Source organism: Symphalangus syndactylus, chromosome 5 (assembly GCF_028878055.3).
Source record: "Symphalangus syndactylus isolate Jambi chromosome 5, NHGRI_mSymSyn1-v2.1_pri, whole genome shotgun sequence".
NCBI classification, from domain to species: Eukaryota; Metazoa; Chordata; class Mammalia; order Primates; family Hylobatidae; genus Symphalangus; species Symphalangus syndactylus.
The window spans coordinates 118,908,347-118,919,699 of NC_072427.2; the positions used below are offsets into that span (position 1 = coordinate 118,908,347).

Here is an 11,353-nt window from a genome sequence, read left to right on the forward strand (position 1 = left end):
AAGGAGACTGCAAAATCCAAAGTGCATCTGGGTCATTTATTCTATAACATCGCCTCAGGTAATTATTCTGCTCTTGCACAGAGCATTTAGAGCATGGAAAATAACTAGGTTTATTACTGTTACAGTAACAATTTCAAATTGTTCAATGTTCACCTTTTTTAAGACACAGAATTCTGTCATTTAAAAATACATTGACTTGTCTTTTCTCATTTTGCCTTCAATGTAGGCATTTCCAAAACATGAAGAAGAAATGTATTTGACCTTGAAATCAGGTGCTAGAAAAATAGCCTGTCTAAATGTTACTTTTCACCTAAAATATTATATTATAGGGCTGCTCAATGGCATGGCTATAATAAAGAATCTGCCATCATTTTTTTAAGCTCCTAGTTATACAGGCTTATAACTTCTTTAACAGTCATTCCAAGGATCTTCAGTTCCACTGCCACTTCTGCGTGGCTATCTTTACAGTTTTATTTTATAAGCCACATATCTTTACAAATCCATTTTTATAAAAACATTAAGTCCTTGATTTGAGTAATAAGTGAGAAGTTACTAGCATGATCTAAGTCTTAACTGAGACAATGGGGATTAGGGGAAAGATCAGTGACCAGTGAGGTTGATACTTGAGCCCAGGTTTGTCAAAACGAAATGCACAACCTTGATGAAAACCCTTAACTTCTTAAGACTTCTAATATCCTAGCTAAAATATGGTGTTGGACTTGATAGTGTTTACAATTCTTTAATTTTCAGTTAGGACTTCAGTGGAATAGCATAAAAATGGAAAATCCTGGACTTTCCTCTCTGATGATTGATCAGAAAGACACATTTGCAGTCTCTTCAATTCTTTACTATTATCAGGTATTTACCATAGTTTTCCTATTACATATTCTTGATCCAGGGGATTAAAATCTAGTGAAAGAATGCATGTGAAATGTCAATAGTAAATGCTAAATTCTTATTCTTCACTGATGATTTTAGTTTCAGTAGTAAACAACAGAAACCCACTCCAGAAGTTTTAGCAGAAAAGTAATTTATTTAAGTCTATCATGAGGACTGCTAAGGACAACTTAAGAGTTTAGAACTGCTCTGTGGAAATGTGAATACCACTGCTATTGGCACAGGAAGCAGAATTCTCACCATTATTGCTGTACTCTGGACCTTATCACCACAGCCACTGCCACAGATGCCTCTGAAGTAGAGGTCTCTGCTGCCAATGTGGCTGAATTCTGCAAGCAGCTACTTTATTGCGTTGATGCTAATCTATGGGTGCATCTGATTGGTAAGCCTTAGTTATGTACCTGAACCCCAGCTTCAAAGTAAACTGGGAAAGATATTTTGCCTTCTATCTTGGGGAGGTAGCAGTGGGTTAAGTGGGAAAATTTCCCCAACTATAAATAGTGTCCCAAGAACCTGAGAAACCCAAAAGAAGAATAAATGTCCATTATAATCTTCTCATAGCAAATTTTAAGTAGAATGAACTTTATATGTGTGTGTGTGTATATACATATATTTTGTTTGTTTGTTTGTTTGTTTGTTTTGTTTTGGACATGGAGTCTTGCTCTATCACTCAGGCTAGAGTGCAGTGGCACGATATCGGCTCACCGCAACCTCCGCCTCCCGGGTTCAAGCGATTCTCCTGCCTCCACCTCCCGAGTAGCTGGGATTACAGGCGCCCACAACCACGCCCGGCTAATTTTTGTATTTTTGATAGAAACGGGGTTTCACCATGTTGGTTAGGCTGGTCTCAAACTCCTGACCTCAGGCGATCTGCCCGCCTCGGCCTCCCAAAGTGCTGGGATTACAGGTGTGAGCCACCACACCTGGCTATTTATAAATTTTTATGTATAAATGTTAGATGTTATTATCTTTGTAATTGTTATCTTTTATTTTAAATAATGTTTAATTCAGTACTTATATTGTTTCACATTTGGGTAATTTTTTAGTATTTTTTCCCCAGCGTTCAAACAGACTAGTCAAATATTTACCAATAATTTTTGAAATGCTCATACATATCAAGTAATTCATCTATTACTATTCTATCTTGTTCTCCTCTAAAGACTATTCTGTGTCACTTTTTTCCTGCTATACAGACTGGCTACTATTTGGGCTTTAGGCACGTATCTCATGCTGTGTTTTGCCTTCACTGCTTTTTCAAATCGATTCCCATTCCCATCATTCCTGGATGTCATGCTTTCCTTTTTCTTGGTTAATTTATTTGTTTACCTGAAGATATCCTCCGTGGCTTCCTAAAAAGTGTGTATGGGAGGTTTACATTTGTGTTCTTGCATTATGAAAATGTCTTATAATTGTTATTAACTTGGCAGAATATACAATTCAAATCTGAGAATAGTTTGTTCTTAAAACTGTGAAGGCCTTGATAACCTGTTTTCTATCATCCCACATTGCTGCTGAAAAGTCTAAAACAATTACGCTTCTTGTTCCTTTGCAGGTAACCTTGATTTTTCTCTCTCAAAGTTTTTAGAATCTGCTTGTAACCCCTGGCATTCTGTAAATTCACAATAATGATGTACATTTTTATTTTTGCTTAATAACAATTTTTAATGCGTTTTATTTTTAATGAGGTTACTTCAGAAAATACAAATCAGCAACCCCATTTTCTTTGAAATTTTATTTAGACCTATGAAATTTAAAGTTTGGGAACCGCTTAGAGCAAGGATGTCTAACAAGCCTTTTGAGATCAAGTGGTCAGTTGGCGTCCTTGGTCTCAATTATAGAACAGGCTTTCGTCAGTGAAAATTCATATACACTCGTTATGCATGACCTTACAGAGTTTTATAACTAAAGTGGAGAGATCCCGCCCTTAAGGCAAGGTACCTTCCTTTAGATATTGTGTGTGCAGTTCTAGTGTTGGTCATTAGAAGGATGGCTTGTCTCTAGTCACCTAGCAGCAAGCCAGAATGAAGGAGAGAGAGACAGAGAGAGGGAGAGAGAGAGAGAGAGAAGAGACTCCACGTCTATGTTTGCACCTCTGCAGAGACAGAATTAGTTTAGTAATTCTTATGTCTCACATGTGCATATTGCTTACAGTTTATATGAGCCCCTAACTGATAAAAATAAACATGTTTCTGAAGATTGTGTGATTTGTTTACAGTCACATACATAATGTCAGGCCCAGAATTCACAGATCACAAATCTCTGGCTGTTTTTGTGAATTTCAAGTAATTTCAGGTTATAATAAAAGGAAGTCTCGGCTTTAAAGAAGACTCGGGGATTAACTACCAAAGCATAAAAGTAAATAATTTCAAGTGCAAATAATTTCAAATAAATATTGTAAAGGTTGCACAAAAGAGGCATTTGAACCCATTCTTTTTCTATTTGTAAAGTGTCATCCTGATATGATATTTCTTGAAATGATTCTTGGTCTACTCAGTCACTGACATGTTTTGCTTTTTTTTGGTGACTTGTTATTACACTGGTGATAAACACATTCTAGTCTCTGCTTAGTTCTATTTAAAACATGGTTAATGGTTAAATGAATGACCCTTTAATTCCTAGGTTTTTTCTTTAAGTCTACCTACAGTAAATTCACACTTCGTGGAGTTTGATTCTATCAAAAATGGCAAATAGATACAGTCATGTAACCAGCAACACAGTCTAGATATGGGACAGTTTTATTATCCAAAATAGTTATTCCATCTCCAAGGCAACCACTAAAGTATATAGTCTCAAACCTGGCTTGTTTCATGTAGCATAATGCACTTGTGATTCAGCCATGGTGTTGCATGCATTAATGATTTGTTCCTTTTTATTACTGAGTAGCATTCCAATATATAGATATACTAGAGTTTGTATGCTCACCAACCTAAGCTGTTTCCACTTATGAATAAAGCTATGATAAGTACTCACAAACTGGACTTTATATGAACATAAGTTTTCATTTATCACTATACCAAGGAGTAGCATTGATAGATCACAAAGCACGTGTATGTTTAACTTTGTAAGAAACTGGAAAACATTACCCAAAATTTCTGCATCATTTTACAATCCCCTACCACTGTACGATAATTTTAAATTTTCTGTATCCTCACTGGCATTTCATAATACCAATATTTTAAAAACTTCAGCCATTTCAATAGGGGCTTAGTAATATCTCATTGTGGCTTACTGTGCATTTCTTTAATAACTAATGATGTGTGGGGCATTGCATCATCTGTTCATTTTTCATCAGTAACATTTTCTTTGGTGAAGGGACCAAATCTTTTAACAGATTTAAAAATTCAATTGTTAGTGTACTTACTGTTGAGTTTGGAGCATTCTTTTGTATTCTGATAGAAGTCCTTTACCAGATATATGATTGGCAAATAATTTCTCCCAATCTGTGGCTTTGCTTTTCTTTCCCTTAGTAGTGTTCTTCATAAACCAGAAGTTCTTTGATAAAGTACTATTTTTCAATTTTTTTATTTTATGGATATTGCTTTTTGCCTAACTCAAAGTAACAAGAAATCTCTTCTACGTTTTCTTATAGAAGATTTACAGGTTTATGTTTTACATTTAGAGCTATGATCCATTTTGGGTTAATTTTAAGGTGCAAGGTGTAGGTTAAAATGTATTCATTCATTAATTCATTTAGTGTATGGATGACAATAGTTCTAGCATCATTTGTTGAAAAGATTATCCTTTCTCCACACAATTACTTTAGCACCTTAAAAAAAAATCAGTTGACTCTACACACTTGAGCCTGTTTCAGGATGCTGTTTTGCTTCACCGATGTATATGTCTGGCCTTTTACCACCACTGCAGTGTCCTGATTACTATAGCTTGATAGTACGTTTTGAAATCAGAGAATGTGAGTTCTCCAGAATTATTCTTTTTCAAAATTGTTGACTATTCCAGTTCTTTGCCTTTTCTTATAATTTTAGAATGTCTGTCAATTTCTTTGATACTATTTTTTAATTGACAGATGAAATTATAAGCATTTATCATGTACACGATGTTTTGAAATCCATAAATATTGTGGAATGGTTAAATCTTGCTAATTAACAAATGTATTACTTCATATAGTTATCATTTTTGTGGTGAGAACATTTAACATCCACTCTACATTTTTCAAGAATATATCATCATTAACAATAATCACTGTGCTGTATAACATATCTCCTGTACTTTTTCCTCTTTTCTAATTGTAATTAGGTCTCCTTTTGTCTGAGGTATTTGAACCAGAGCAACTCCAACTTGAATATGGGCTGGGTAAAATAAGGCTGAGACCTACTGGGCTGCATTCCCAGGAGGTGAAGGCATTCTAAGTCACAGGATGAGATAGAAGGTCAGCCTAAGGTACAGGTCATAAAGACCTTGCCTATAAAACAGGTTGTGGTAAAGAAGGCAGCTAAAACCCACCAAAACCAAGACGGTGATGACAGTGACCTCTGATCGTCCTCACTGCTCATTATATGCTAATCATAAACACATTAGTATGCTAAAAGACATGCCCACTAGTGACATGACAGTATACAAATGCCATGGCAACGCCTGCAAGTTACCCTATATGGTCTAAAAGGGGGAGGGACCCTCAGTTCTGGGAATTGCTGACCCCTTTCCCAGAAAACTCATGAATAGTCCACCCCTTGTTTAGCATATAATCAAGAACTAATCATAAAAATACCAACCAGTTGCCCTGGGGCTGCTCTACCTGTGGAGTAGCCATTCTTTATTCCTTTACTTTCTTAATAAACTTGCTTTCACTTTATGGACTTGCTCCACATTCTTTCTCATGCAAGGTCCAAGAACCCTCTCTTGGGGTCTGGATTGGGACCTCTTTCTCGTAACACTTTGGCTAACATCTCCCTGAGCTGGCTCCACTCTAACCACTGCAGCCTGTAGTAAACACTGTTCTACTTTCTACTTCTAAGATATCAGCTTTTTTAGATTCCACATATGAGTGAGATGATGTGGTATTTTTTCTTTTTGTGCTTGACTTATTTTACTTCACATAATGTCCTCCAGATTCTTCCGTGTTTTTGCAAATGACAGGATTTCCTTATTTTTTTATGGATGAATAGTATCCATTATGTACGTCTATCATATTTTCTTTATCCATTCATCTGCTGATAGACACATAGGATGATTACACATCTTGGCTATTGTGAATAGTGCAGCAATGAATATGGTAGTTCAGATACCTCTTTGGCATACTGATTTCATTTTCTTTGGCTATGTATTCAATAGTGGCATTGCTGGATGATATGGTAATTTTATTTCTAATTTGAGGAAACTCCATACCATTTTCTTTAATGGCTATACAAATTTGCAGACTTATCAACAGAGTGAAAGTGTTCCCCTTCCTTCACATTCTCACCAACACTTATGTCTGCTTTTTTTGATAATAGCCGTACTAACAGGAGTGAGGTGAGATCTCATTGTGGTTTTGATTTGCATTTCCCTGATGATTACTAATGTTAAGCCTTTTTTCAGATACTTCTTGGCCATTTGCCTATCTTCTTTTGAGAAATGTCTATTCAGATTTTTGTCCATTTTTTATTTTTTTAATTGTTATGAAGTTGTTTGAGTTCCTTAAATACTTTGAATATTAACCCCTTATCAGATGTATAGTTTGCAAATATTTTCTCCCGTTTGGTAGACTGTCTCTTCATTATGTTGATTAACATTTTTTCCCGCTCCCTAAATTATTTCTTCGCTTTTCCTTTTCTACTTGAGCATCTTGCTCTGTCTCCTCTTCCTTTTTCCTTTTCTAATTGATGTGCTTTGATCTCTTTCTTACTGGAAGTTTTCTACATAATTCTGATGATCCTTTGTTTTTTATTGTAATGTAAATTTAAAGTACTACAATCTGAGTTGGCATTCTTCCTGTAAGGTGTGGATTGGCAAATCCTTCAGAATCGTATGTATACTCACCCATTTGCTTGAGAAACTTCCAAATGTCGTGTTTTGAGGACTTTTTCCGGAATCATTCAATTTCTTTTGAGAAAATGTCTCCAGTATCCTGTACAGGGCTATCTGCTTAGCTGTCAGCATTCTTATAGCTGCCATTCCAGCCTTGGGATCCCTGTTCCATATGTAGACTTTGTCCTAATGTCCCTCTATTGGTTGGGCAGAGTCTGGGGTCTTTCCATTCCTTTTGTTGGTGAAATGGGGTGAAGTTGGGCAGACAGGTAAACAAGCTTAAGCATTTTATCATGGGTAGAAACAGAACTCTGAGAAAGCATTAGAGGTGGATGAGAATAAATACCTTTTCCTGAGGGCCCAGAAGAGTCTGCAAAGAATAATCATCACAACGTCTGGGTTTCGAAGTAACCTCCAGGCAAACTGATTAATGAGTGGGAGGCAGAGATGGACAGATAAAAGCATTTCCATGAAGAGGTATCTGTGTAAAATCAAGAAAGCGTGGAAAAGCATCGTCCATTTCTGAAGCAGCAAGGGCTTCAATGCCATAATGCTGACAATTAATATATGGATTAGAACAGGGAACTAGCACTTTATCTAGTTTAAAGAAAAACAATTAATTTGTTTTTTTAAAGGATCTAAAGCCTTTGCATTTTAATTCTAAATTTGAATATTACTTTATTTGCTTAGTTCAATCTGTACTAGTTAATGTATTTCAATTCTATCACTTGTTACTTGTATCTAACAACACATCATTTAACATCTTTGGTTCTCAATTGTCCCATCTGTAAAATGGAGCTGCCTGTATCAGTCAGGGTTTTTAGTTGTGTGCAAAATAAAGCGACATGCTAATCTAAATAGAAAAGGATTTTATGAAAGGGTATTGGATCTCTCCCAGGAAATAGAAAACTAAGTTTGAATGTTATGCAATCCTGACAAAATCCAAAGTCATACTGCAGAACTAGTACCATCATCACTGCCACCAGCTGGGCATAGAGAGTGGATCCCGCACCACTGACACTCTGCTAGTGTCCTCGGATGCAGCCACTAGACACTGCACCACTGCCTTTGAAAATCAGATGTGGCTGTGGTGCTGCCATCTCCCTCACAAGAAAGTGTTTTTTCTAGAGCTGTGGGTCTGATTGGCAGAAGCTAGAACATGTGTTCGTGCCCTGTGTATAATGGAATACTGAAGAGTAAGCAATGAACTGTTTACAACTTCTCCAGGAAAAATACAGGCTCTGACTCCTAAAGAGGGAAGTGGGTTTCCAACCGTAGAAAACAGGGGCAAAAACTGAATCATCAACAAGAATGATCAATGCCCACATAGGTTAGGCAACCAAAAGGTTTTTAGAAGACACATGACATTATAATACAGAAAACTTTGAAAATGCCAGATATTATTATTATTATTGTCATCCTTAGCACATCCTCATCAAGGAAGGTTCCTGAACAAATTCTGTATTAGTTATTTATTAATGTGTAACAAATTACCCTCAAAACTTAGTGAGGTATATGTAATAATGAAAAGGGCTTTATTATTGCAGAGTATCTATGTGACAGGAATTCAGGAGTGGTTGAGATGTGTGGTTCTGGTACAGTGTTTCTCATAAAGTTGCAGTCAAGATACCAGCTGGGACTGTCCGCCTGACTGAAGCTAGAGGATTTGTCTACAAGCTGGCACGTTCACAGGAGCAGGCCTCAGTTTCTTGATGGCTACTGGAAATAGACTTCTGTTCCTGAACATATGGGCCTTTCCATAGAGCTGCTGGAGTGGCTTCCCCCAGAGAGAATGACCCAAGCAGCAGAAAGAACAAGGTGGAAGCTACATTGTCATTTTACAATCTACATTTCACAGCTGTTCTCCATCTTATCTACCGTGTTCTTCTTGTTGGAAGGTAGTCACTAAGTATTGCCCACAGAGAGAATTAAGGCTTCACCAGAGGGAGGAGTTTCAAATAATTTCTGGAAATATACTAAACCATCACGAGTTATTTTTATCATTTCACAGATTGACCGAACTAATTTACTTAGGCATTATTTCTAGTCATTTTTTGTATTATAATATGTCAGAGGATCTTTTTGATTGGAAATTACCACATCTTCTCCAAAGATATTTATTGTATCTGGCAAAAATTTTTCAGTGCTTAAAAGGAAGAGGGGTTCACACTGCATAGCATCTTATCAGCAAAGAAACACATTTCAACTATAAATGAAATATTTGTCCTTTTGTTCAAACACCTGAATCCTGCAGTATAGAGATTAACAGATTATAAAGTAAGTCATCGTTGTCTGGCTAGCCTTATTGATGTGATGGGAGGAAAGTTAGGAGACAGTTTTTGTAAATCGGGACACTTTTCTGAGAACCACAAAGTATTCTAGGAACACAAAGTTGAGTGTCTTCAGAGGCCAAGCAGGTAGTATAGATGGGTGAAGACTATAGGGAGTGGCGAGGCCTACAACATTCAAATGCCAGTTAAAAATAACAGCAGCAATACCAAGCCAACCAAACAAATCACCTTCCAGTGTCCAATTTGGCTTTCACCTGCCAGCTTGCTCTTCCTGCTGATGTCTAAGCTCTAACTTGCTTTTCTTTGGGAAAAATAAAGATGTAAGGAATGAGCAAGTTAAGGGAATCCTTGTGGTTCCTTTCTTTTTGTTCTCCCTTATATCCTAAACTAAGGACTAACTGCACGTCTCCTTCCATCATCTACAGAGAGAGACAGAGGGCATGCTCTCTTCATTCTCTCCCATCTGTTACACTGAACACACTCTTGCTGTCCAAGGCAGTTGGTCTCATATGCATCCCCTCTAGGTGCATGTGTTAGGGGCACCATGTTTCTTTAAATAGGCTATCATTCTGGGTTTATTATTAGACCGGTTTTGATCATGCTGTGTTGAGGCTACCTGTGCCTCAACAGTATAGAAATTCATACACTGGAGACAAGGCCAAATAGGCACAATACTTCCCAAAAATTCTTTGTGGTTTAGGCGATAACATCAATGTTTGGGTTTGAGATATTCAGTGTACTATTAATTTTTCTTTATTCAAAGGAGAAAAGGCCCTTTCAGAAACATTGCTTTAGAACCTCCAATTTTATTCAACCCCGCCTTGAATGCCAATTCTAGATGAGTTTTTAATGACCACTTCTCAGTCCAAGGATTAAGACCAAAGAAAAATAAGGAGATTTTATAGCACTTACAAACTATGCTAGTTCATTGCATTCCAAAATGCAGTTCGTTCAACAGTGTGATGATACAACTTTTCGTCATTCAGTCATCTATTCACTATTTACCAAATAATTATTGAGCAAGGAGATGGTGAACAAACAGCCATAGCCCCTCATGGAGTTAATAGTCAATTTAGTACATCAAATTTGCAAATACTGAGAATATGTATATTTAATGCCCAGTTAAATATTTCCTTGGTGGAGAAATTGGCTCTCACGCACTGATGGAAGCATTTGCTCCAGCTATTAAAAATCAACTTGGAAAGATGTATGGAGAGGCATAAAAAATAGGGATACATTTTGACTTAATAATTCTGCTTCTGGAAATCTGTCCTAACAAAATATTCAACATGGCACAATTTAGTTAAAATTTAGAAACAAACACCCAGCAAGTGGGAAGCATGGGAAGCAGTTATATTACAAAGCATCTATTTGATGGTCTATTATGCAGCTATTAAAAAGGATGATTATGAAGACAATGTAGCAACAAGGTAAACTACTTATAATGTAAGGTTTAAGGGAAAAGATATAAACTGTACCTGTATAACATTACAAATACATAAACATGTACTTTTTCAGAGAGGCAAGAAAGAAATACACTGAAAAAAGGATACTAAAGGTTCTTTTAGATTGCTATGGTTTGGGATATATATTTTTTCTCTTCCTCTTCTATATATTTATTTTAATGTATATTTATTTAATCTTGGAAAACAAATTATACCGAAAGTCCAATCCTCTCGTTTTTTAAAAAATTATGATTTATTTCACGTTGAAAAATGGAATGCTTCAAACATTTAGATGTCATCCTTGTGCAAGGGAGATGCTAGTCTTCTCTGTATCATTCTATTTTTACTGTATGTGCTGTCGAAGCAAGCACAAAATGAGCTCTTTTTAAAGAAGTGGAGAAAATTATGAAATTTCATCTGAATGGGTGAGGTATCAAATTGCTTACCATGTTGTTTTTACTTTAGAACTTATGGAGCTTTTTCAGTTATAATATCATACGCTACATGAATAAGAAAACAAGAAATATAGGGAGGAAGGGATAAACTATTGCTATAACCAATACCCACTGTGTCAGGACCCAATAAATACATATAGGTTGGCACACAATCAGAGGTCTTATTTGTGTGCCGGAACTTTCAGAAATGAAGCCTTAGAGACCTCTATTTTATCCCATAAGCCAGGCGCAGGAACAGCCCTGAGTCCAGTCAAAGAAGTAACAATGAATAAGATGTATATAAATGAGGCGGGCATGTCAT

General features: G+C 36.4%; 1 non-coding gene across 1 annotated transcript; it reads right to left on the reverse strand.

Annotated features, from left to right (window-relative positions):
• Positions 1 to 10,861: 10,861 nt before the first annotated feature.
• On the reverse strand, positions 10,862 to 10,968 carry LOC129483593 (U6 spliceosomal RNA). The gene has a single exon (XR_008658116.2). It is a non-coding gene; the product is annotated as a U6 spliceosomal RNA (small nuclear RNA).
• Positions 10,969 to 11,353: the final 385 nt, after the last annotated feature.